At 52.1% G+C, this 25,333-nt stretch overlaps 1 protein-coding gene across 1 annotated transcript in view; it reads left to right on the forward strand.

The window, feature by feature from the left end:
* The first annotated feature begins 6,576 nt into the window (after positions 1-6,576).
* The window catches only part of PTP4A3 (protein tyrosine phosphatase 4A3), a 44,920-nt gene continuing 26,163 nt past the window's right edge, over positions 6,577-25,333 (forward strand). Inside the window, exon 1 of the mRNA XM_082305281.1 lies at positions 6,577-6,673. The gene's annotated coding sequence lies outside the window, so the exon portion shown is untranslated. The remainder of the gene's footprint in view (positions 6,674-25,333) is intronic.

The following is a 25,333-nucleotide window of genomic DNA, read 5'->3' on the forward strand; positions in this document are numbered from 1 at the left end:
ATTTTTCAGTAGGAAAAACAAGTAGAAGAAAGACTCCCCAGCCCTCCCCTTCTTTCTTCTACATAAAGACAGCTTTCAGGACTTCTTTATTGATGAAGAATGATCCCAACAGTTGTAAATCCATTTTCTTCTCGCTTGTGATCTCTACAGCCTGGCCAGCACAAGAAGCTGTGATGCCCTCAGAGTGACACTCCAGAAAGGGTTAAAGGTATCTAAAACTACAGCCTCAATAAGCAGCTCACAAAAGTGTCCCGTCCCCAGGGTAGGATCAGTGTATGAGAATTTGCTCAGATCATGTAATGTTTGTAACTTGATTTCCTGCCGGAAAGCTTTAGTGGGCGGAGTTTCTGCTGAACCAGACAGAACTAGAACTATTTCCTTCTCCAGATTGCTTGTGCATGTCCAGTCAAGCTCAACTGAATTAATAGCAACCGGCTTGTTTCCCCCCCACACCCCTTCCCATTCACCTCTTGCAGTGGAGACAGGGGAAGTATGTGATAATCTTGCTGCCAGGGCAAGCGCCTCAGGAGGTGGGATGATCCCGCAACCTTGGGCAAGTCCCGTTCTTTCTCTGCACCTCTGGTCCATCCCTTGTTATATACCGGAGAGAGGATGTCCTAATGACCAGCCTCCTGCCCTACCGATTTCCTACATGACCTTGGGAAAGTCACTTAACCTTTGCCTGCCTCCACTTTCCGTGAAATGGAAAGAAAACTAGCAGAAGGCTTGCTCACCCTGCTGCCACCACCGGTATTAAACCAGGGCCCATGAGGACTGAAAGTAGGAACCTCTCCAGTTTAAGCTTAAAGACCAGTCACTGTTGTCTCCTGGAACAGTGCAGACCTGTGGTGGATCGCCAGAAGCACTTCTGCAAGGGTAAAACAGCCCTGTTACCTCCCGCACTCCCAACTGCAAACTGATTCATTCACCCCTTCCCTCCGCCATCCCAGGAACCACGGGTTTCCTTCACAACCAAACCTCCTTGGAAAGGCCAGATCCTGCTCCAGGTGCTTGGTTTTTTATCAAAGTTCTAGGTTTCACCAAAGTGGTCTAAGCTAAACCCCAGCAAGATGCTTTCATCTATACTAAGAGCATCCACACAGGGATGAATGTATGCCTAGCCAAGTGAGATCCTATGGATCTCGTAGGAGAACAAATCGCAGCTGGGGCCAGAGATCTACCCCACGTACACCTTCAGGGCTCTGCTGGCTTTGAATGGTGCCAGGTCAAGTTATTTGAGGTTCATCTGGTAATCCAGACGCTCCGTTATCAAGGTTAAGATGAAGGTGGGCAAGCTCCTTTTCCTCAATTGACTTTCAGCAGCACCTTTTGAAAATCCTTTCCAGGGTAAACAGCAAAGTCATCCCAAACAAAAGAAATGAAGCACTGTTTTTGTTTTTTTTCTCACGGGACCAAGGAGGAAACTCCTCTGAGGCACACAGACATTTCTGAGTTCTGTGTTTCTCACCGTTTTCCAATTGCTGTCTCCACACCAGCCTGTCAGTCGCAGTGCTCGTCTTCACTGGATGTCTGGGGCACACCCTGTCCCCCCCCCCCCCGATAGTATCATGTCCTTAGGATGTGTCTACACTCCCAGGTAGAGCTGGTTACGCAGAATAGTCCTTTCCTTAGGGCTGGCTAAGTCTGGAGGCCTGGGTGTGAGATAGAAAGTAGGCACTGCTCCTTATCATACAAGGAAGATTATGCAAGTATGTCCTTTAATGAGGAAAACATAGGCTCTTTGAATAGGTATGTGGGGTTGGCTGCAGGTAACTTCTGGCAGCAAGCAGGGTTCTCGCAGCATGTACCAGCCCAGGTTTCCAGTGCCAGATGAAGTGGGGCAACCAGCTGCCCCGCACCAACCTCTTTAAACTGAATGAACAATTCACTTTCTTTCATAAAAAAGGACAAAACCTGAGGACCATAGCATCACTGAAAGAACTGTCACCAGGACCTAAAACTCAAAATGTTTATCTATTACTGTTACTTCATCTTTCTGATTGCTGGCTTGCAGGCATGGGAATGCAATGTGTACGGTTTTCAGTTTTTTAATCATTTTGCAGACCCCCTTCAGGCATGCTGGGGACCACCAGTAGTGCAGGGACCGCATGTAAAGAAGCCCTGCCCTAGAAGACCCATCCCGCCTTCCCTGATGTGGTTAAAATGCCATTCCATGTTGTGGTGCCTGCAAGGATTTAACCACGTTCTCAGCCCAAACGAAAGCCCTGGATTATGCCATGTGCCTCAGAAAGCAGGACTGAGCTTCAGCTGTGTAGGAGGGCAGCTGCAAGAAGCCAGGCTATCTGCAGCACTCACTAGTGATTCCTTTATAGCCTCCCCCATCTCTCTTACATGCAAATGCAGCCTCTTAGTCTCTGGGCCCAGCTCTTTCTGTTCTGAAATCTTCATTGGTTATTAATACCTGGGGAATCTGTGAAGTAGGCAAACAAGGTTTTGATGAGTGTGGGAAGAAGAAAGGCGTTACCACGTATGAGTGAACTTCAGTTTCGTTCATGTGCTGAATTAGTCAGTGCCTTCAAGTGAATTCCAAGTGCTGGTCCAGCTATTAAATGACTCTTCCTGAAAAGGTAAGTGCTCCATTTTGAGCCTCTCTTGGAGGAAAAGCTAACTTAAAAAAAATAATAAAACCTGAATCAGAACTTTTGCTTTACTTTCTTATCTCTCCCAGAAAGAAAAAGCATCCACTAGTCACTGCACAGCAGGTTCTGGGACCTCTGCAAGCTGGAGAAACCCAGGTTGCTTGTAGCGCAGGTGAACGTGATGTCTGTGTCAGGAGTGGTGACTGGAAACCTCATCCAGATGTTGAAATCCCAGAGGAACATGATGTCATAACTGCTTCACCAAAGGAGCAGAAGTACCTGGTGCAGAGAGTCAAGACACAAGCTCCAGCGGCTGAGAAACTCAGTGGAGGACTTGTTCAATTTAAACCGTTAGTGGATGGGAAGGAAGCATCAATGCTGGAACATTAACTGACATATCAAGAATTCATGTTTCACTTCCTACCTTGGAGGAGTGGTTCCTCCTGCAACTTTTCCAACTCAGAATTATCACTTTTCTGCTGCTTCCCTCTCTAACACAGCAGCCGTGAGAAGTGTTGTCTGCAGGTGGCAAAAAGGAGAGTAATTTTTTCCATCAGTTCAGTGTAAATGGTTTCCTGGCTTGAAGAAAACTGCATTTGGCTGAAATGGAAATGACCGAAGGGGTAGGGAAGGACCATGGAAAAAAAGATTACAGAAACTCAGACAAAGCAGGTGTATGGACCGCACTTCCATCCTCTCTGCAAACATGGAGGCTGCATGGGCTTGATCCAGGAAAGTGTCCTAGCTGTAATACAAGCACTTTGACAAGCACGCATTAAAACATGGCCAGGCTTTCCACTAACACTAAGGCAAATACAGCGCTCTGGGTTAGTACCTGCACAGAGGTTACAATCCTTCCACACTGCTTATCGGTGCATTACGCTGAAAAACATGCTGAAGGATGCCAACATGCGCAGGAGATTGTCGATATTTGTGCTGAAAATCCATTCAAATTCAGGAAATTACAGCTAACATGAAGCCTATTTGATCCTCTTAAGGCAGTGACCTGATTGTGGAAACAGTTCTCTCTGCCCGTTTCTGTAAAATACAGAGAAGTGAGGTAGGGCTTGACCGAAGATGAATTCAGGCTTGCCAGGAGACCTGAAGATGTTCCTCAGTTGTGTTGCATATCAATTTTTAATGCCTCCATTTTCCCACCAGCTTACAATGGACAAAAGTTGCCCTACCAAAGATCAGCAGGAAAACTGGTATGAATTTACACCCTCGGCCAAGAAGCTACGCTCTCAGGCACAGCAAGCCTTCAGCCTCACCCATGCAAGAGGGATCAAGCTGGGTTTGACGGCACTTCTGAGGCAATGTGGTGGAGGCTCACGCTGTTGCCCCTTTTTCTTTTGCCAGAGCTGTCAAGCTGAGATTGTGCTCAAGCACTAGAATTTGCCATGTGACATTTCAAATGGTAAGCAAAGAACAGCTTGCCAACCACCACTCTCAGGTTCTCAACTAAATAAAAACAGATTACTGGCATTTGCTGCATCTGAAAGAAAGGCGGGTCTATCATATTCACAAACAGTAAAGGATACAGAAAAACAAACGTATTCCCTCAGAGCCAAATACAGTTCCTCATCATGCCTGGGAATCCCCATGGAAGGAAAAGGGTCATGCTGTTTTAACAAGAAAGGATTTGACCAAAAATACCCAACCAACTAGAGCAGCTGCAAAGTTGTTTTTCTTTGTGCTGGATTTTTTGTTTGTTTGTTTCAGTTTTCAATTTTTTGCTTTTAAAGAAAGCATTCGCAGGCGGGTTTCTCAGTCAGTCCTACCATCACCAGCAATAGCAGGAGGACTTCTGTCCTCCAGAGCTTTCGCTAAGCTTTGCCAGACTGATTCTAGCACCACCGAAAGTCACGCTCTGAGTATTTCATTAAAAATGTTGATGTGAATAACAGATAATTTTCTCACCTAGAAAAAGTAGCAGGGAGTCAAACAGCAAAATGTTAAAGGTCAATAGCAAGGGAAGTAGCAGTTTTCTTTCTGTTTTCAGATGTCTTGCAAAGTGTGAATTCGATGATGCCTAATCAATGTTAAGCTTATGCTATGCCTCCCCCTCGAAAGAAGGGGAAGGGGAGAGCTAGGCCTGCCAATGGATATCCCTTTTATCCAGCTGCCTGTTTTCAAACTTGCAGAAATTGAATGTGTCTAATATCCTTTGAAATTGGTCAACAGAGTCAAAAATTTTAGCAAAGGATCCATTTTATATATTTATAGACATACGCTGCAGTTGCATAAGATTCACTGCATTAAGAAACCTTGGTAAAACTGACTGGTTTCCTTTACTAATTCTTTCTGTATGATGCATTAAGAAATTCTGAACTTTTTCTTTCCTTTTTTTCTATTCTTTTTTCTGTTGGAAACACTCAGCATGCCAAATCAGCCTTTCTTAAGTTGTGGTGGAGGACTTGTAGATCTTGACAGGTTAGCCCTTAACCAAAGAGGAGGCCTCCTGGCCCTTTTAACAAAGCATGTTCTCAGAAACATAAAGCACTGTCAGGCGGTTCTGGTTTAGAGGTCACCATTTTAGTGCCTTTCAGGGAAGAGGAAGAAACATCCATGAAATGAAAGCATATCTGAGGATCTCCCGGTATTCAGCTGCTGTCCCTTCATCCTCACGTATTTGTGTGTGACTCCTGAGGAATCCCCTCATCCCTCCATGCCTGTTTGTCACCTCTAAAAGCCCTATCCTACTATTCTTTTAATGTCTGAAAAGTCCTTGGCTGCCTCCGTGGTGACTTCTGCTAAAAGAGTCCTCAATAAATCAGAAATAAATTAAAAGAGGCAACTTGCGCTGAAGTCAGGTGCTCTGTTCCCATTCCTTTGAAATTATGGTATTTCTTTACACGATGCCACAGGTGTAGACAGGGAGTTATAGCCACAAGGGTCGACAACCTGAGGCAAGGCCCTTGGCCAAAAGGCTGAGCGATGGCAGCTCCCGAATCGCGCCAATCCCTGGGGCGGCAACCCGCTGGGCGACACCGCTGCGCTTCGCGCATACCCAGCACCGCTAACGGCAAGATGTTAGATATATCCTTTATAGCGCTTCGGGAATGAGCGGCCTCCTTCCCGCACCCAGCCTGGCCGGCGGGGGCCCCCACGGGCCTGTGCCCGGCCTGTGCTGCCTGGGGGAGAGGGGTGCACCCCCACGCCAGGCCTGTGCTGCCTGCCCCTGCCACCGGGCCTCCCTCCACGCCTTCCTCTCCGTCTTCCTCATCTTCCTCCTTGTCGCCGTCTTCTTCTTCCTCTTCTTAGAAGCAAAGAATCATAGAATGGTTAAGCTTGGAAAAGACACTTAAGATCATCAAGTCCACCACTAAACCATGTCCTCGAGCACCACATCTACCCATCTTTTAAGTACCTCCAGGGATGGGGACTCAACCACTTCCCTGGGCAGCCTGTGCCAGGGCCTGACAGCCCTCTCAGTGAAGAAGTTTTCCCTAATATCCAACCTAAACCTCCCCTGGCGCAGCTTGAGGCCGTTTCCTCTCGTCCCATCGCTTGTTACTAGGGAGAAGAGACCGACCCCCACCTCGCTACAGCCTCCTGTCAGGCAGTTGCAGAGAGCGATAAGGTCTCTCCTCCCCTTCTTCTTCCTCTTCTTCTTCCTCCCCTCTCCTCTTCTTCTCCCCCCACCTCCTTCTCCCCCCCCACCTCGTCCCCTCCGCTCTCACCTCACGCCCCGCGCCTCACCGCGCCCCCTCCCCGGCCCCGCCCACCCCGCGTGGACACGCCCACTCCCTCACCACGCCCACCGCGCAGCCCCTCCCCGTCCCCCCCACCCCTTCCCTAGCCCCGCCCCTTCACCGGCCCCGCCGTCTCTTCTTCCCTTTCCCATTGGCTCCCCGCTGCCACGTGACGCCGCGGCCGCGCGCGCTGCCAGAGCCGCGGGGGCGGGGCCCGGCGGGGGCGGGGCCGGGGCGGGCAGGGGGAGCGCGCGCGCGCGGTCCGGCGGCGGCGGCGGCGGCGGCGGCTGCATGTGCGGGTCCGGGGCGGCGAACGGGGCTGGGCGGGCGGCGCGGAGCGGAGCGGAGCGGGGCGGCACGGCCGGAGCCGGCGAGCAGGTCAGTGTGCGGGACGGGCGCGGCGTGGCGCGGCGCGGCGGGGAGGCGGCGGCGGCGGCACGTGGGGCCGCCCGCGCAACAATGCGGGCGGCGGGGGCCCGTGTGGTTCCGTCCGCGGAGCCGGGGGAGGCCGGGCGTGGGGCGATGGAGGCGGGGGAGGGTTGCGATGGCGGCGGGGAGCGGGGGGAGGCCGGGCGCGGGGCGATCGCGGCGTTGCGGGGGAGGCCGCGCACGGCGCTGCACGCTGCTGGCCCGGCGGGGGTGGGAGCCGGGCGCGGTGCTGCAGGGTGCAGTAACCCCGGTAGCTGCATGGGGGGGCCGTGCACGGTGCAGTAACCCCGGTGGAGCATGGGGGGAACCCGTGCGTGGGGTGCACGGTGCAATAACCCCGGTGGAGCATGGGGGGAACCCGTGCGTGGGGTGCACGGTGCAATAACCCCGGTGGAGCATGGGGGGAATCCGTGCGTGGGGTGCACGGTGCAATAACCCCGGTGGAGCATGGGGGAACCCGTGCGTGGGGTGCACGGTGCAATAACCCCGGTGGAGCATGGGGGGAACCCGTGCGTGGGGTGCACGGTGCAATAACCCCGGTAGCTGCAGGGAGAGGTCACGCACAGCCTCGCACGCTGCATTGGAGATCAACCAAGGCGTTGCAGAGTGCGGCCACGCCGGTAGCAGTGGAGAGGGGGAGTCATGCACGGTGCTGAACCATGCAATAGCCCCGGTGGGGAGGCCGTGCGCGGTGCTGCGCTCTGCAGTCCCCCACCCCATCAGGGCACTGTGCACGGCGCTGCACATCACCAGGACAGCTCCGAGCAGCGGAGCTGCCTGACAGGCACGCAGCCCACTGCGCTGCGCGCTGGGTGCGACGATGCAGCGTGCAAATCAGCAGGCATGAGCACTTTCAGGCTCCAAGGGGCCTCACCACCCTCACGAGGCCGGACGCAGGGCTCAGTGTTGCAAGGGGCCCAGGGGGGAAGTTCATATTCCGTTCTGTCCGGTCTTGCCATCCCAATGGATGTTTCCCACCTCTTTGTAAGAAAACAGTGTCAAGCTTATGGGGCTGCACTCGCTGTATCAGCGGTGGCAGCAGTGACAGCCTCTCCTGGGCCATATTTGAGCATTTTTCAGTTACGCTAACGAGACTTTCACCAGCCTGGCCGTGGCTCGGGGGATTTGGGAAGCTGGTGGGCCCCATTGCACGAGCAGGCGGGTCACGTAGCAGGAGGACACCCCATGCAATGCCTTTCTCTGCCGTAGGTAAGGTGGATTTTGCATGCGACTGGAGTTACTAATCCAGGCAATTAGCTGGAATCTGGCAAGTTTGCGCTGCTGCCAATTTCCAGTTAATTTGGTTACGGCTTCATCTTTCTGCTCAAAGGAGCTGAAATGTAAAGGGACAACTGAGCATCTGGGGCTGCTGGGTTGGTTTTACGTGCATCCTTCTCGCTAAAGGAGAATCAGAAAGAAAACAGAACTTTAACAAAGTCATGTATTTATCAATAGCAGTGGAAAAAGAGTAGCATGGATAAATGGGGCTGGTGACTTGTTTGTATACTAAATATCATGAATCTCCCTACCCTGTTGTGAGCTGGATTTAAATTCCACTGTTATAACGATTGCTAATTTTTTGGTCATGTTGTTGCTAATAGCATATGTTGAAAATCCTGCAGATGGATTTAAAGCTGGGGGCTTTGTACACCCACCAATATTGTGCACCGATATGTATATACATTCAGGAACTTAATAGCGTGTTGTCACTAGGCTTCAGAGTTAACCATCCAGGTGCCGGCTAGCAAGGTCTGTTGCAGCACAGTCCCCGACACAGCCGCTTTCTGGAGACGTCAGATGCTAGTAGCGGCCACCAAATTTGACACATGGGCAAGTGGAGGAAGAGACTTTTAACCTTTGGTAAATGCTCCAACCTGAAATTCGTTCCTTTGGAAAAGCGATACTTCTGTTAACTTTCAGGAGGCTGAAAATAGTCGTGTTACCGGAGCCCCACGAGCCTTCGCCCCGTTGGCTCCGCTTACGGAGAGCACTGCTTGCAGAAGCAAAAAGCTTCCATTACAGCTATTTTAGTTTTATTTTCATGTGTGTCTTGATAGCTGAAAAATCACTCTCCGGCTTCCAGTCAAGGCGGTCCCCAATGAGAAGCATCCACTGGGATGGGCCTCTTAAGTGCATTTCTTTGATTTGATGGCAGAAGTGCCTGTAGATACGTCAAAAAAACCCGGCATTTAGGCATGTTTCCAGCTTAATCATCCCCTGCAAGCGATGGAAATCAGTGGCTTGAAATCCAACAGCACTTGATATTAAAATAGCAAACAGTAAACATTGGCTCCTATCAATAACTTTAATTATGGTTTGGGTTTTGTCTTAAATAGGCGCATGTTGCCATAGGGAAATAAAAGTTTAGCATCCAGACGTGCTCAGCAGGGCGGTAGCATCTTTGGACGTGGCGTAATGTGCTTTTATAGCATAAATTAAAATAAAATAGGGTTTTAGCAGCATAGCGTGCTGTTGTGTAAGAAAATTGCAAACTTTTGGGCTGAGACCGCGTGGTTTCTGGGCACCATGTACTGGGGCGTGTTGGTGGACGGCGTTCCCGGGCGGCTTCGGACAGGGAGAGCGAGTTTTACCGCTCCGGCGCTGAACCCCGCTGGGGTTTTTCAACCATAAAACAAAGCGCAGAGGAGGCTTTCTGTGTGCCACTGATAGCCAAACTGAAAGCAAAAATAAACACCCGTGAAACCTTTTTTTATTTGGTCATTGACAGAAAAGGAAAGTGCCGGTCCAGGGGTGGGTGTAAAGTGCCGCGTTCGCTACGCTCCGAACCTGGAAAATACGGACCGTGGCAGGGACATGCACGGCTCCCCCGTGCATTTTGCATCTTTTCTTTTTCCCCCTCTGATTTTATCCAAAATTAAGTGAGTGAAGCAGCACCCCTTGCTCCGTTAAATGTTCATTTTTGCCAAGTTACGCCACTTTGTGAACACGAGACAGGACTGGATTCCTGTGGCAAGGAGCCCTTAAAATTTCAACAGCTCTACCTATAAATATAGTCGCCGTGAAAGGCAATCCGGCTTTAAAAAAAAAAAGAAAAACCAAGCCATGCTCTTTTTTTAGTCCCACTGTATCTGCCTGACTTTAGTGCAATGCAATGCATCTCTGGCTGGGTAGTGAAGGCGAGGCAGCATGGAGCATTAAGTCTCTTAATTCGTCTTGCTAATTTATGTGAAGAATGGGTGTAAGCAGAAAAAAAAAATTCATTTTGATTGTCTCGAAGGTTTTACGGGGTGGGATGATGAGGCTGGCTCTGTACAGCTACACGGCTTCTGCAGAGGGACCTTTGCTGATCGCTTGGTCCTGGTGGGTCCCCAGGAGCTGCTGCATCACGGGGCGATGCAGGACGGGGGAGGAAGGAGCCTGAAGCATCCCTTGGCTGCACAGTGATGTCCCGGGTGAAAATTAAAGCAAAAAAAATTTAAATAAGTAAAGAAAAAAACTGGCTGCCACCTCGCTCCGGAGGCGTCTGGGCTCACCCGGCTGCTCTCTGATGCAACCGCAGCTGCCCGGGGAGCTTGGGGGCTGGTTTTGGGCATGCCCAGGGTTGCCCAGGGACAGGCTGGCCCCGGGAGCGGGTACGGTGTGTTCTCCTGGGTGCTCCTCCACACCCATGGGACCCCCCACCAGCCCTCCATGACGCGGTGGGGTGATGGCCGCCACCCTCATCCTGGTGGAGAAGACACCGCTCCCTGCAGGGCTGGGATTTAGGTGGGAAAACCTAAAAGGAGGGGTGGTTTTGCAGCTTAGCGATGCTTCTCTGCGTGCCCTGCACTTGCATGGCAGAAATCCACCTTCGTGGCCGGAGCGGCTTCGGCATGAAGCCCTCTGCCACCTTGCAGTGAAAAAACCTGCTGGGGGTTTTCAGACAGGGCACGGGCTGGAAAACGGGTGGGAGTGGGGTGGGAGATCTCGACGCGGCGAATTGCTGCGTGTGCAGTTCAGCGAAGTGCTGAGCCTGGGCTGCGCGGGAGCTGCAGACAGGCTCCTCACGTGACCGTCTGAATTTCAGATGATTGCTGGACCACTTTGCCAACAGCCTCTCACGACTCATCAGCTGCAATATCGCTTCTTTTTTTCCCTTTTTTTTTTTTTTTTTTTTCTTCCTTTCCCCATTTCTTCCCCACCCTGCCTGATTTCCAAGCCGAAGCAGGAGGGATGAATACAACACGGAGGGTGGCTGCAGCTGCGCAGGGTCTGTATCCAAATGGTTTCCTGGAAGGCAAGTTTTCTTTTTTTTTTTTTTTTAATCTTAAAAATATTTTTACTGCGAGTCTCTCGTATCTGGGTTGTTTGGATGTCAGGTTTAGTTTCCCATGACATCGAGCGATTAGAGGAGGGGGGGAGAGGAGGGGCTGAATGCTTTTTTAGGTGCAGATCTCTCTGCAGTGGTATCGTAGCCGATCGATGGTAAATGTGTTCCCTCTCCTCTTTGCGATAGTTCTCGGCGATTTCCTCTTTTGCGTCACTGCAGTTAATAAGATGTTTAACTTGGGAGCTGGGGGTGATGTGGCATGTTATCGTGTTGCAAGGAAGGGGGGGGTGACGAGTTCCCGCACAGACTTGTGCTGGGGAAGATCGTATCGATGCAACCTTTCAGGCTGAGGAGAACAGCTGGGTTTGGAGTCAAACCGCTGCCTTTCACCCTTAATGAACCTGACCTGGCTGCATCTATTTTTTTAATTTTATTATGAGAATGATTATTTTTCCTTCTAATACTGAGAGAAGCAACTCAATCCTCTATATCAGCTGCATTGCTGGAGTCAAGGGTGCACCCCTTGGTTTTTTGAAGCAGACTGTACCTGCCTGCCTGGACTTTGATTCCACCCCCACTCCTTTTTTTGATTCCCTGAAGCATTGCACAGGACCACTTGGTGGCTTTTTTGTGATGATGTTGGGGTGCCAACGCAGGTGCGGTTACTGCAGAGCCAGAGCCTTCTCCAGGAGGGTCATTGACTCTGTGTTTTGAGTCCCGTGCATGTCGCCAGTTGATTATAGAGTTAATAGAGTTAATAAAGCGTCGCTGTTGTACGCGCCTTGACCAGAAACAGCGTTCCTCCCTGCCGCGGTTTGTAAGGCCAGCTTGTCCAGAGTGGGCGAGTTGGTCAATAAACACTCCGAGCGGCACCCTTGGGAGTTTTGCACTGAAATGGAAACGCCTGTGTCCTTCAGCCCTTCCCTCCTTGCCAAGTTGTTTTCTTCCCCCACTCCTTCTCCAACCTGCCACTCAAACCCTCTCCTTTCTGCTGTGTTTTTCCACAAGTGTCTTTCGAGCATGACAGCAGGGAGAAAAAAGCCGGAGCGGGGCCACGGGCACCATGGTGCGAGGGGCTGATGCTTATCAGCCCAACCCTTGCCTGTGGCTTTGGGGGCCCCCTTCACTCCAGGTGACTTGGCGGCTGCCAGCTGGCCGTGCGGCACAGGTGGGTTTGCATCCGGCAACGGTTGGGCCTGGGGGTGCTTCTACCCGCCACCGCCTGCACCTCTACCAGGGCTACCACCTCATCTCTAGGGTTTGAGTCAGATAGCCTGGCCAGGGTGACCAAGATGTCCCCATGTAGGTGTGGAGTGGAGAAGAGCTCCGTAACGCTCTCAGGGCAATGGGGTGGGCAGGGGGACGTGGAGGTTCTGCAAGAGGAACAACCACAGCTCCCTTGGTGGCATCTTCCAGTCTTCAAGCAGGACCTGTCGCTCGCAGTCCTGCCGGTGCTCAGCTGCAGACTTCAGTTGGTGATTTTGCTCAATAACCCTTGTTTTTTTCCTTAAGAACAAAATGCTTCTTAAAAAGCAGCATGCAACCAACGTTGGGACGTTGGCTTGGCTTTTTGGAGGGTCACAGCTTCCCAGCTCCGCTCTTGCTCCAGGGGAGAGGCAACATGGCTGGGTGCAATTTCCAGCCCTCATGGGAACAGAGTCTTCAGTAACCCCACCACATCCGAACCCAGCAAGCTCATGCCCTCATTGCTGGATCCGGGAGTTAATTTTTCTTGCTTCTGCCATGCACAACAGCCCTCTCCGTGCTGCTCCTGCAACCTGGGGTGAGGGGAAATTTGGGTGCAACTGCAGGCGGTGCTGGCTTGGCACATGTTCCCAAGCTGGGCGGCCGCCCGGGGCCCACTCCATGCGAACGGGGTCAGCAGCTGGGAAATTGCAGAGTAAAGTGCCTCCCTGGTAATTCCCAGCTGCCGTTAAAGCGGCTTTAAAATAAATTCCCTCAAAGAGCAATTCCAAGTATTTGAGGGTTTGAACTTTTCCGGAGAAGGGTTTGGGAGCTGCCGGCTACCGCGCTGCACCCTGGCACGGCGGGGAAAAGTGCCAGGGGAATTACCTTGATTATCCCAACCTCTAGAAAACACTTTTTAAATGTATGTATTATGTTTATTTACTAGCTGTTGCGTGTGCTACACAGTGGTGAGAAATGGAGTGCTGCTGGAAGGAAAACTTGTATTAAACTGGGAAGATGGGTTGCTGAGCAGTGTCCTGGGCTGCAGGCAATGCCCACGCTCGGCAACCCTCACCGTGCCCTCGTACCTGGCCGCCAGTGCTTACCCGAGGGTGCAGCCCGGACAGGCGCCCCTCGCCGCGCATTCCTCAGCCGGCTCTGCTTGGTAACGTGGGCACAACAGAAAACAAACTTTGCAGTGAGCCTTGCTCTCCCAGAGCCCCTGAAGCTTGCTTTAAAAAAAAAAAAAATACTTTAGAGCAATGTGGTCTTGTTTTTCCTTTTTTTTTTTCTCATGCTCATGAAAATTCTCATACCAAACCAGTAACCTCCGCTGCCCCCAGTTCATTATTTTTTATGGTGGCGTTAGGGGGCATTTAAGGGGAGGCTTGTCCAGCCTGGCTTCCCAGCCTCTGTGTCCCCTCCTCATCTGCACCCCGTCAGTGCCAAATTACGGCTTCGTGCTTGCTTATGCGACGTGCAGAAAAAAAGGGATTTTGGTCAACAAAACAGGAAAATTTGTCTCATCCCCACGCTGAAAGGCTCTGGATGTCCCTGCACTGGTGCTCCCCAAGGAGGTGGGGTGATGCATCCTGGGGGATGCAACCAGCTGGTCACGGGGATGTCCCCATGAGGCTGGGTACCCCGAGCTGGGGACAGCCAGGCCTTTCCTTGCGAGGACAGTGCTGGGCTCCTGCCAAAGTCCCCTCTCTGGGGCCCTGCCACCAGTGCAAGCGCAGCCAGGCTGAAGGCTGGTGATTAAACCCATGATCCAGGTCACCTCCTGTCCCTCTCAGTGCCCCGGACGATAGGGATGCTGATAGCAGGGCCGCATCCAGGCAGGGAGCTTGCACCTCTGCGTGCACGTTAAAGGGGCTGGGGATGAACTGAGCCAATTTGGGGTAAAGCCACCCTAGAAACCCCATTGCAGTGGGGGTTTCCTCCCCACACACCCTTCATTGCCGTGGATCAGCTGCTCCCAGCTCAAACCGATTTTGTTCGTGGGCTGTCCTTTGCTCTGGTGGCTTCTTAATTAACTTTCTGTCATGTATGTAATTTTTTAAATATTTTTTTTCTGCGTGGACATGGCGGAGCTGTCTCCTGAGGTGGGAGAAAACACATCTTGCTTCTTGAGGACAGGTAGAGAAACCTGCAAATTTTACAGGGAGGTTTGCGATGGACGGGACAGCAATGGGTGCAGTCCCAGCCCAAAGTCACATCCACCAGACCACACACTTAGTTCTCTTGGGTTTTTTTCCTCCAAAACGAATCCCTCCAGCCCCTTAGGCTTTTTTGTTGTTGTTGTTGTTGTTGTTGTTGTTGCTCCTCTCTGAATTCCTTCTAATTTGCAGGCTTGCTGCCAGCATACAACGCGCTATAAAAAGGGGACTTGTTCTTCAAGCTTCCCTCTGGTACACAGCATTTGCACAAATAGCAACACGCCTGACAAGTAGGTCTGATTCCCCCTGCTATTACTGAAATGCTCATAGGGTGCTTGGGGAGTAGAGCCGCTGTCTTAAGACAAGCCAAGTTTAATTTCACGGAGGGCCCTGAGCCCAAATCCCAGCCGGTGTTGAAGCTCCTGTCAGCTGGAAAAACGGAGCTGTGCCTTTTTATTTTTCTCCCCGTGCAGCTTCCCTCTCTCTGAGAGCAAGCGGCTGCGGTTTGCATCCCTCCATGCCCCACCGGCGCAGGTAAGGCTGCCAGGCAGGATGCGGGCTGTGGCTGAAGACCCACATCGTGCTGAAGCCAGCCCCAGGGCCACCACCAATTTTTGGCTGGTCTGGAGACCAGTTTCCCCCACCACCACCGTTACAGGCAGCCACGATGCAACCCCCCTGCCGGCTTCCTTCTTAAAACTAATGAGCCATTTGACCCTGGCAAGTCCTCCGGGAAAGCCTCTGCCAGAGCCTCGCTGCTCACACGGATACAAACTGCTCTCGTTTCCAGCTTAAATTTATTTGTGGATGACTTGTACCCATTTGGCCTTGTTCTTCTTGTACCCACATTGGCCTTTAGCTCGGATGGCTCTTTTCCCTGCTCTGGTATTTATCCTCTGGCAGGCTGTACCAAGTGCCATGGGTCTGCCAACCTAAATAAGCCCAGTGCTCCTGGTTGAGAAGGGGTGGACAGGGTGTAAGGGCATCGAGGTTTCCCCATCCCTGTGGTGGAGACCGCCCCAGCAACTTGCATCTGCAGCTCATCCTCCCATTGACGGAGGAAATGCCTCTCGACATCCTCACCAGGGATGGTCCCAGCTTGCAGAAGGACACCCCGACCATCCACCCTGCTGACTAAGGCTCTCTAATTCGAAGCCATCATCTGATATCATTAGCATGCTCCTCTTTTGCAATGCAAAAACCATTTTGGCGGAGGATGAGGTTGGTTTTTTTTTTCCTAATGCAGCCTTCAGTACCACCCTTCCCTCTCCTTTCGGTTGGCATCCTTGGGTAACAGCATGACCGCTCATGCTCCCAGCCGTGCTAATCTTGTGCTAATCTCAGCCCTGGTCTTCTGAAACAGAAGTTTCCTGTGCACGGCTGTGCCAGGCGCTTTGCTCAAAGGCTGAAGTGAATTTACAACACTTAAGTTCATCAGAGCGAAATATGCACGCGACTCCTTACCACTGGTCCCCCTCCGGGTGCATTGAACCATCCGGGATGCAATACATTTTGATTAAAAGCTGTATTGGGTTTGTGTGGCAACGTTTTGGTAGCAGGGGGGGTACAGGGGTGGCTTCTGTGAGAAGCTGCTAGAAGCTTCCCCCATGTCCGATAGAGCCGATGCCAGATGGCTCCAGGATGGACCCACTGCTGGCCAAGGCCAAGCCAATTGGTGATGGTGGGTTATCCCACCTCTGGGATAACATATTTAAGAAGGGGAAAAAAACCAAACCTGAGCAACTGCAGCCAGAGAGAGGAGTGAGACTATGTGAGAGGAACAGCGCTGTAGACAGCAAGGTCGGTGAAGGAGGAGGGCAGGAGGTGCTGCAGGCACCAGAGCAGAGATTCCCCTGCAGCCCCTGGTGAAGACCATGGTGAGGCAGGCTGTCCCCCTGCAGCCCATGGAGGTCCACTGTGGAGAGCAGAACTCCACCTGCAGCCCATGGAGGACCCCACGCCGGAGCAGGGGGCTGCCCAAAGGAGGCTGTGACCCTGTGGGAAGCCCACGCTGGAGCAGGCTCCTGGCAGGACCTGTGGACCCATGGAGAGAGGAGCCCGTGCTGCAGCAGGTTTGCTGGCAGGGCTGGTGACCCCAGGGGGGACCCACGCTGGAGCAGTCTGCTCCTGAAGGACTGCACCCCGTGGAAGGGACCCACGCTGGAGCAGTCCGTGAAGACCTGCAGCCCGTGGGAAGGACTCACGATGGAGAAGTTCATGGAGGACGGTCTGCCCTGGGAGGGACCCCAGGCTGGAGCAGGGGCAGAGTGTGAGGAGTCCTCCCCTGAGGAGGAAGGAGCGGCAGAGACAGCGTGGGATGAGCTGACCCCAACCCCCATTCCCCGTCCCCCTGCACCGCTGGCAGGGAGGAGGTAGAGAAATCAGGAGTAAAGTTAAGCCCGGGAAGAAGGGAGGGGTGGGGGGGAGGTGTTTTAAGATTTAGTTTTTATTTCTCATTATCCTACTCTGATTGGATTGGTAATAAGTAAGTTAAACTAATTTCCCCAAGTCAAGTCTGTTTTCCCATGACGGTGATTGATGAATGATCTCTCCCTGCCCTTACCTCGACCCACGAGCCTTTCGTTATATTTTCTCTCCCCTGTCCAGCTGAGGAGGGGAGTGAGAGAGCGGCTTTGGTGGGCACCTGGTGTCCAGCCAGGGTCAACCCGCCACAGAACCCTACCGAGGGGGTTTGAGGCTTCGTGCATGAGACCTTGCAAAACTCCGCGCTCAGGGTGATGGCTGGGAGCCTGCTCAGATATAGCAAGAGCTGTGAGGTGTTTGCTTTCCCCCCAGGAGTGGTAGTTTCTCATCTTGGGGTCTCATTCCCCCCACCCATTCCTTCCCCTGTCACATTCGACATCTTTGCTGTGGGTTTTCTTTGCATGTGGATGCCTTTTTGCGCTTTCGTTGGAAGCTCTGTTTTTATTCCTGGTGATGCTGAGACGCTGCTTTGCCCATCCCCATTTGGACCCCTGCCTTCTCCTTGGCAGGCAGAGCTCGGCTGGTACCTTTGATGGAAAGGAAGATGCTCCAGGTGCCATCATTCACCAGCTTCTTACTTCTTCCAGGTTTTCCTTTAGTTAAGAACTTGGTTTTGTTTTTTTTTTTTCGTCCTGCCTAATCTAAACTGCATCAGCGTGTGTCCATTTGAGGCAGGGTTTTATATTCCCCTGCAGTGTCCTTCATGCCGCGCCCTCATTAAACGACGTGTAAATTGGCATCATCAAGGAGGAGCTGGGCTCTGTGGTTATTAGCAGGATTATTCTCATCTCCCACAGTTTCCAGCAAAGCTGCTCGGCTGGTATAGCGCAATTCCCCTTAACGCTCGTCTACACCATCGGGGAGAGCGATGCTAATCCAGCACTGAGGATCAGCAGCAGATACTGGGAGGAAACCAGCAGACCCCATTGCATCTTTCCACATTAAGTGATTTCTGACCCTGAGCTCCTCGTCTCCAAGCTGTGGTTGTTTAGGACATCACATCAGGCATTAATTTTCCACCCTGACTCTTTTCTGAGCAGCCCGTGGGCTCCTTCGTGGCTGCAGCTCCAGCACGGGAATGCATCGCATCCTGCGCTCGTCGGTGGTATCGCTGGTTTTGCTTTTTGCATCGTGTTTTCTCGCTGTCTAAATCAGCATCCGTGGCTTCCAGCATCCGTGGCTTCCAGCAGCCATGGTGGGTGCAGCTGGGCATTTTCTCCCTGCAGTCAATCATCTTCCACATTCCTCTCTCCCCGTTTATTTAATTTCTCGCTGTATTTAAAGCCAGGGGTGGTCAGCGTGTGTTTTGCAACCTTCTGCTCCTGTTATTCATTTCTTAGAAACGAAGGGGAAGGAACCACAAACAATAAAGAGCCTGAGGTTTGAGGACTGCCTGTTTATTTGTCAAAGCTAGAAATGCAGTGGCTGAAGAGGACAAGAGGAAATCCTCAGTGCAAATGTACCTCAATTAAATTCAGGCTTGTGTAAGTCAAAACTGGGGCGGGGGGCATAGCCATAGCAGCTGGAGGCAGGGATTTCCTCCTGCTACAGTTTTAGATGGAAGTGTTACCGCTGCCATTACTGCAAATAACATCTTAGTTTTGCTTTTTGCACCTCATTTTTGCACCCATCAGGCTGACTTTCTTGCACCATGCCCGGCTGGCACTGGAGGAGCAGTGCTGCTCATCTCGGTGGCATCTTGGCACCACTTGCAGTGGGATTGCACGTAGCTGGTGGCAAGTGGGTGGCTGTAAACCATCCCTAGGGATGCAAACGCTGGCCAGGAGGCTGAGGCTGGCCATTAGCTGCTGGGGAGAGGGGATGAGGAGCAGCAGGATGGCTCAGATGCCAAAGCTGAAGATGCTCTGAAGCCCAAAAAGGACAAAAATAGGTCTTCAGATCCTTAAAGAGGGTTGAGGATTGCTTAAGATCTTCTCCTTCGGAAGCAGCAATTACAAGATGAAAGAGAACATCTTCAACCAGGCATTTTGGAGCATCTGTTTTGAGTTTCACGCATGTGTTTGGGGAAGCGGGGAAGGCTGCTCGCCGGGTTGATGTCTGGGCAAGGCGGAGGATGTCCTTCAGGGGATACGGCTGGTTGCTTACGAAATGCGTTTTGACACCAGGAGCGATTTCCACATCTCTCCTCCTTTTCGGACTACGTTGTCAATAACTTCCCAAGGCCCTAATGCTGGGCACGAGACAGATTTCTGCTCGCAGGAGGGCAAGGGACCATCTCCGCACGAAGCAGCAAGTTGGGGGGACATGCATGTGGTTTTCCTTTTCCGTTTTGCCCCTCCTGGATACAGACGAGGCATTGGCATGTAATTACCGCCAGCTTTAATCCAGCCAGACCAACTGTCTTTCTGGCAAACGCAAATACAATAGGAGCCAAAGGTTATTGCATGCCCTAAATAAAACCATTACAGCCCCGAGGCCTCACCCAAGCCCAGTCTGCAAAGCATCCAGGACCAGCTTGGTTCAGTTTTCCTGAGCCCAGAAGACATGATTTGTCGGCAATGACCCATAACTTTATTTTTTTGTCTTAGTTTCCCCCTGCAAAGCCACCTGCATGCTTGTGGCCACTGCGGCACCTGCCAGGAGCAGCACATCTGGCTGGCGTTAGCGAGCCCGCTGCGGGAAGTGCTTGGTTCAGAGTTTTCTTGCTAAAATTATTAGCGGCTTTAATTGAAACCAGAGGTGGGCAAAGGCACGTCACACGGCTGCGCACCACTGGCAGGCGTGCATGGCTCAGCCCGGTGCATGGCTGTGATCAGCATCCTCGCAAACCGCTGCCAGATACAACCCGATGTCCTGCCTATTGGTGGAATGGACAGAGATGTCAGGCACCACGCAAGGTCCCGCTTGGCCTGGAGGAGCCACCCAGGAGCTAGTGCATCCCACTGGGCTTTTCTTCCAGCTACTGCTCTGAACTGGGATTTACTACGAAACCTGGAGGATTTAACTTTCTATCCCTGAGCAAATACAGCCCGAAGTGATGCAAATGCATGACCTCACCCAAAGCTCAAGAAGAGGTAAATATTGCATCACGCTGACCGTGCTGTATCCTTTACCCCAGTCTGAGAAGCTCTGCCCGAGTCCACCCTGCTACAGGGACAAGCCAGGCCAGGGAGGAGGTATATGGTGGGAAAGGCTTTCTCCTTGCCTCCCAGTTTAATTATCAGTATGTCAGCATTTGCAATGTGATGGACACTGGTCCCGCCCCCATGCAAGACTGCTCTGGCTGCTGGCATCCCCACAGAGCTGCCAGCAGGGAGGAATTGGGTTTCACAACCCATCTTTCCAGGCTCCCACAAGATTACTGGAGGGAGAGGAATGTGCCAGAGAAAATATCCCAACTGCTGTTAAAAGGCACAGCTTTCTCTGCCCCTTTCTGGGACAGCCATTCCTCCACCACAGCAGAGGTCTGGCTGGCAGCACCCACTGGAGCCAGCCCCGTGTCACCTCCCCGTGTCACCCTGGGGTGCCTTTGCCCTCCTGGCCTCCCCTTCATGTGCAAATAATTGCAACCGTGATAAGCAGGCTCTTTCATGAAGAAACTGCTTTTCCCTCGCAGTGCTTCTGGGACGGAGCTCAGTCACTTTATATCTGGGCAATAAATCTCCAGGCTCTCCAGGACACACCCTCCACGCAAGGCAGTAATGCCTCTTAAATAATGGGCCTGCCAGATGCTTGTTCTGTCTGGGTGAAGAGCACGCCAGCCAGTTGCAGCATCTGTAAATCATTTGCCAGGAGAGACCAGGCTGTGCGGGAGTCTCAGCCGAATCCCTTTTGGCCAACCCTTTCGAATCACGGTGAAGGTTTCTGGGCTACTCAGAGTGGAAACATCTGTGAGCTGCAGCAGCCCGCAGTCCCGGGCTGAAAGATGCATCCCACACGTCTCGGGAGGAGGGTGGGGAAATCTTCCTCCTTGGTCCTTCTGCTTCTGAAAGGCAAAGGCTAAGGTAGTCCATTTTCTTGATCCCACTCTATGCATCTTCTGTTGCTTCAGAATGCTGGGAGCATCAGATGATGAGATGTGGTCCTGGGCAGTGGAGGGCACCGGGGAAGCTTGAACTGGTTTGGTGTTGGGTCATCTCCTCCTGGTTGATAGGACATGGAAAGGTTGCAAGTGGGGATGGCTGTCTTTGATGTGCCTTCTCTGTTGGGTCTTCTTTCGGAGCTCCATCGCTCCAGTCCACGTATTTTGCCTCCAGCAAGAGAACACCTACCAGTTCTCGGCACAAGATCTCATTGCATCTGGGGATGATGGCTGGGCCGTTGCACTCGCCCTGGTTTCTCTCCCAGGCTAATTACAAGCCTCTTGGACTCTCTCAGGCAGCTTTGGCAGGTGCTCTGCTTTTCTAGCTCCCGTGCTGGGGAGCCCCGGCCACAACCATAAAATCTTTCCCCTGCTATTAGAAAGCGGTTACACTCCTTGCATGTCTTTTCATTGCCAGAAGCTGGTAAGTGGACGGGTCCTATGCAAATAAACTTCTCAAGGGCAGGGAGTCAAAATACCCCTGGGCTTGTTTGGTGGAAAAAGGTTAACCAGCGTGAAGTCTATGAATTGCTGCTGACCCAACTTTGTTGACAAATTATGGTGTTATTAATTGGAGTTGCAGGCAAACCGCCTGGGGATATTTAGAAGGAGCTTGTCCATCACAGGGGCCGAGATCTCCCTGGGAGAAGACCTGGCTGGGCTCTTCACCTAGGGCCTTGGCCGTGGCTCTGGTTTGGGGTTTTGTTTCTGAGGATGAGGTGTGTAGGGGTCTCAGTCTCCCACAGTGGCCACAGGAGCATGGGGATTCACCGACAGTGGAGCTGCGGCAGAGAAGGACAGGAGGAGCCCACCAAGAAGCCAGGCACCAGGTGGCTCCTTTAGAGCAAACTGAAACAGTCTCTGTTGATCTACTTGAAGATGTCCCCGCTCATTGCAGGGGGGTTGGATTAGATGACTTTTAAAGGTCCCTTCCAATCCAAACCATTCTACGATTCTGTGATGACTATAATGAAACTCCTGGGTCCCTAAATTCAGGTTTCAGCTCTCAAGCTGAATCCTACCCATAGCATCATTGCCTGGAGAGGAGCAACAACTTCATGGTGAACGTGAAGTTCAGGAGTGTGACCTGTGCTGCTCCCGGCGTGATCCTAAATCCCAGCAGCTGCTGACCGCTTCGTTGGCGTGGGAGACGCTCACTGTCGCCCTGCCGTTCCCCCAGCCCAGCGGCTTATTTTACTGTGGCAGGGCGATGGTTGGTACACGGCTCTGGGTGCCATCGCAGCATTTCAACCGGAGGAGAGCTGCCATCGTGGCAGCCGAGCCCTGCAAGCTCCAGAGCCGGCTGCTCCTATCGCGGCTGGCAAGTTCGTTCACAGCATCTCACGGCAGCGCGTGACGAACAGCTTGCTTCCCTCGGCCTGGAAGCAAGCAGAAAACTCGCGCTGGCAGCAGCCCAAGACAGAAGCTATGGGAGTCCTCCTCGACAGCGTGACAGCAAACGCTCGTCTTCAGCAGGGCCGGTGCCGGGAGGCTCTCACCCAGCAAGCCCACGGCGAAACCCATCCCATTGCAGGAAGGGCTTGCCTTGGGCTGCGAGGTTTCCTGCATCTGCATGACTAAGCTTGTTGGAAAGCACCTTTGGTGCATGCCAAAGTGGTGGAAATTGGGCTGCCAGCAAATAAACGTGCCAGTGCGCGTTCCGCCGTGCTTTGAGGAGGTGGGCAGCAGCGAGTGGAGGCGGGCAAATGGGCTGTGCCCTCCCCTCAGTTTCCCTAAAAGGCTGACAAACACCTCCAAGGTAAGATCAGCCACATTTAGGTGGAGTGTCGTACAGGTGAAAGGTGCTCCTCAAGGGCTGCCAGGTAGCCCCACAGCTGAACCTCCTCTCCTGGGATGCTCAGCCTTGCCTAATTCAAGTTGTGCCATGCGAACGTGACCTGGGAGAGCCAACAGGAGCAAGATCCATACGCTTGTTCCTCTTGCACATTCTTTCGGCGTGGTCTTGCCCAGGGTGAAGCGGCCGCAGGGGTGGAGCAGTCCATCGGGCAGGAGTTCGGAGCGGCTTGACTGTTCTCCACAGAGCAACCATGGCAAGCAGCCCACATTTCACAAGTGGGGTTTTCCCATCAGGCTCTCCAGCTGCTATAAATAACAGGAAATGTTTTGTCGTTTTCTGCTCTGGAGAAGGTCAGGAGCTGGATTCTGTGGTCTTCAGAGTTTTAATGAGGTTGGAGATTTATGTGGTATACCCAGAAGTCCCCCAGGGCAGCCTGCCTGGGGCCGTTTGGTTCCTTGGATGGAGAAGTCTTGAATGTCAGCCTGTGACAAAGTTACCTTAGCCACCCTTTATGAGATGTCAGGTCCTGCTAAATCGTTCACGTGCTCTTCATCAACAAGGCCAGATGTTAACTCTTGGATTGCTGCAGAACCTGCTCACGAGAGGTTTGAACCATCCTCTATCTGCAGTAGGAAAAGCTTCTACTGTGGATCCCAGGATGGCCACAGGCATACCAGCCACCGGTCTCGTGAGCTTGCTGGGAGCTCATCTTGCAGCTTCCCTGGCTCGTCAGCACTTGGTATTCCACTCATGGTGGTCAAATTCCTAAAATTTTCTTTTTGCCTCCTCCATCAAGGAAATCTGGTCCTTGCTGAATCTCCCCTGGGACTGATAGACCAGCTATTTCACTCCTGGGTGGTTGGTCTCTGATGGCCAGGCCACTGCCTTTACCAGTGTGTTCCTGCCACAGGGGAACAGAGTCCCCAACAAATGGCAGAAGACTTTAAGCAGCCCTCAGTGCAAACTGATTTTCTAGCTTTTATTCAAATTAGAGTATTCGCCTTTCAGTGTCCCCCCCAAACCAATACTCAGTCAAGTTTGAGGTGAAACTCCACCATCTCCATTATTGGGGTGTGCTCCTCGTGCCTGTCTCCTTCAGCTGGTAGGATCCTACCAAAGCTCTGGTTCTTCAAGGTTGTTGTCCTCCATCCTCATGGCTCGGACTTTGGTTAACACCGTGGTGCCAAGGCATGGTTGGAAAGGTCCCAAGGTTGGACTCGATGATCTCAGAGGTCCTTTCCAACCTTAATGATTCTATGATTCTATGAGCATAACAATGGTCTCAGCAGAAGCAGATCAAAATGACCTATTTCCAGTGCAATTGATGTATGCATACCAAGGCTGGGAGTTATCCTACCATACTTCTTAAATTAGGGAGGTGACAGCCCCATGCTTCCACCATAGTTAGTATAAGGGATGGGGAGATACCTCCAGAAGTTGGTTTGCTCCACAGACATGGCTACTGCCCCTTCTCTCTCCATTAATTAGAGAGGGAACAAAGTGCAGAGCCTGAAGGGTGCTTGTCTGGGTCTAGCTGGCATGGAAGAAAGTCACACACACCTCCTCTGGCTGGTGGTAGCGATGGGTCTCCATTGGGGTCATATTATTTCCCGTTGGGCATCCCCAGCTCCTCTCCTCACGGTTTACTTGACTTGTGCTTGCGGCAGGATGGAAGCCCAACAAATCAAGAGGGAAGATCCAGCCCCAGGAGTTTGCTCAGACATCTCGACAGCTTTCCTGGCTCATGCAGAGCCGCAAGCATCAGGTCTGTGCCGCCTGTTGCCCCAGCAGCCGCGGAGGGAGGAGGCAGAGCCGGAGGGAGGAGGCAGAGCCGCTGTCTGCCGCCTCTCCCATTTCCCCAGCAGATGCAGGAATGCTTTGATGTCCGCTCCCCCAGCCCTGAGCACCCAGCACCAGGATTAACCACCAGTCAGACCCCTCCACCGCCTCCAAATAAATCTCCTAAACTCAGGCAAGCCCTGCTCAGAGGGGTCCCGGCATTCCCTTCTTGCAGAATAAGGGTTAAAAATAGTTTCTCCCCTTGCACCTGCCCCTCCAAAGCCAAGACTGTGTTTTATTTTTACAGCCCAGATTTCCTGGTGGTTGGCTCCTCTCCTGGGGCATAGAGGACAGGGACAAATAGAAAAATTACCTGTCTCAACAGTGCAAAGAAGGTAGGCAGTGTGGAAAGTGCTCATGTACGCATGGGTTGGAAGGAACCCTTCCCACCCTAACCTCTCCTTCCTTCCTGTAACCTCATGCTTCAAAACCAAGGCAAAAATGCTGCTCCAGGGATGGTCCTTAGGGAAAATACCATCTTTGGATCCTTTTTGCATTTTTTTAGACACCGCTTCAAGGGACGGGAGGGCTGCAAAAACTGAAAATGGAATTGCGTGTTTGTGAGAGTGTTATATCTGTCTCTAAGGGTTTTTTGAGTCTAAGTTAGCATCCCTTGCACAGATCTCTGAAGCAGCGAAGGAGGCCTGTCTCAGCCCCAATTAAATGGTTTCAGTGAGGCTGAATTATTTTTTGTAAAAGCCCTGTGTGTTTACATTTCATAAGCTTATTTTAAAATGCATGTGTATACAAGAGCAGGCTTATTTATAAGGCAGAATAGCCCGCTGTGTCCTTGTCTGACTTAAGTGTCAAGGAAGCAGCTTTTTTTACT

The sequence above is a fragment of the Platalea leucorodia genome (genome assembly GCF_965183815.1).
Source record: "Platalea leucorodia genome assembly, chromosome: 1".
NCBI classification, from domain to species: Eukaryota; Metazoa; Chordata; class Aves; order Pelecaniformes; family Threskiornithidae; genus Platalea; species Platalea leucorodia.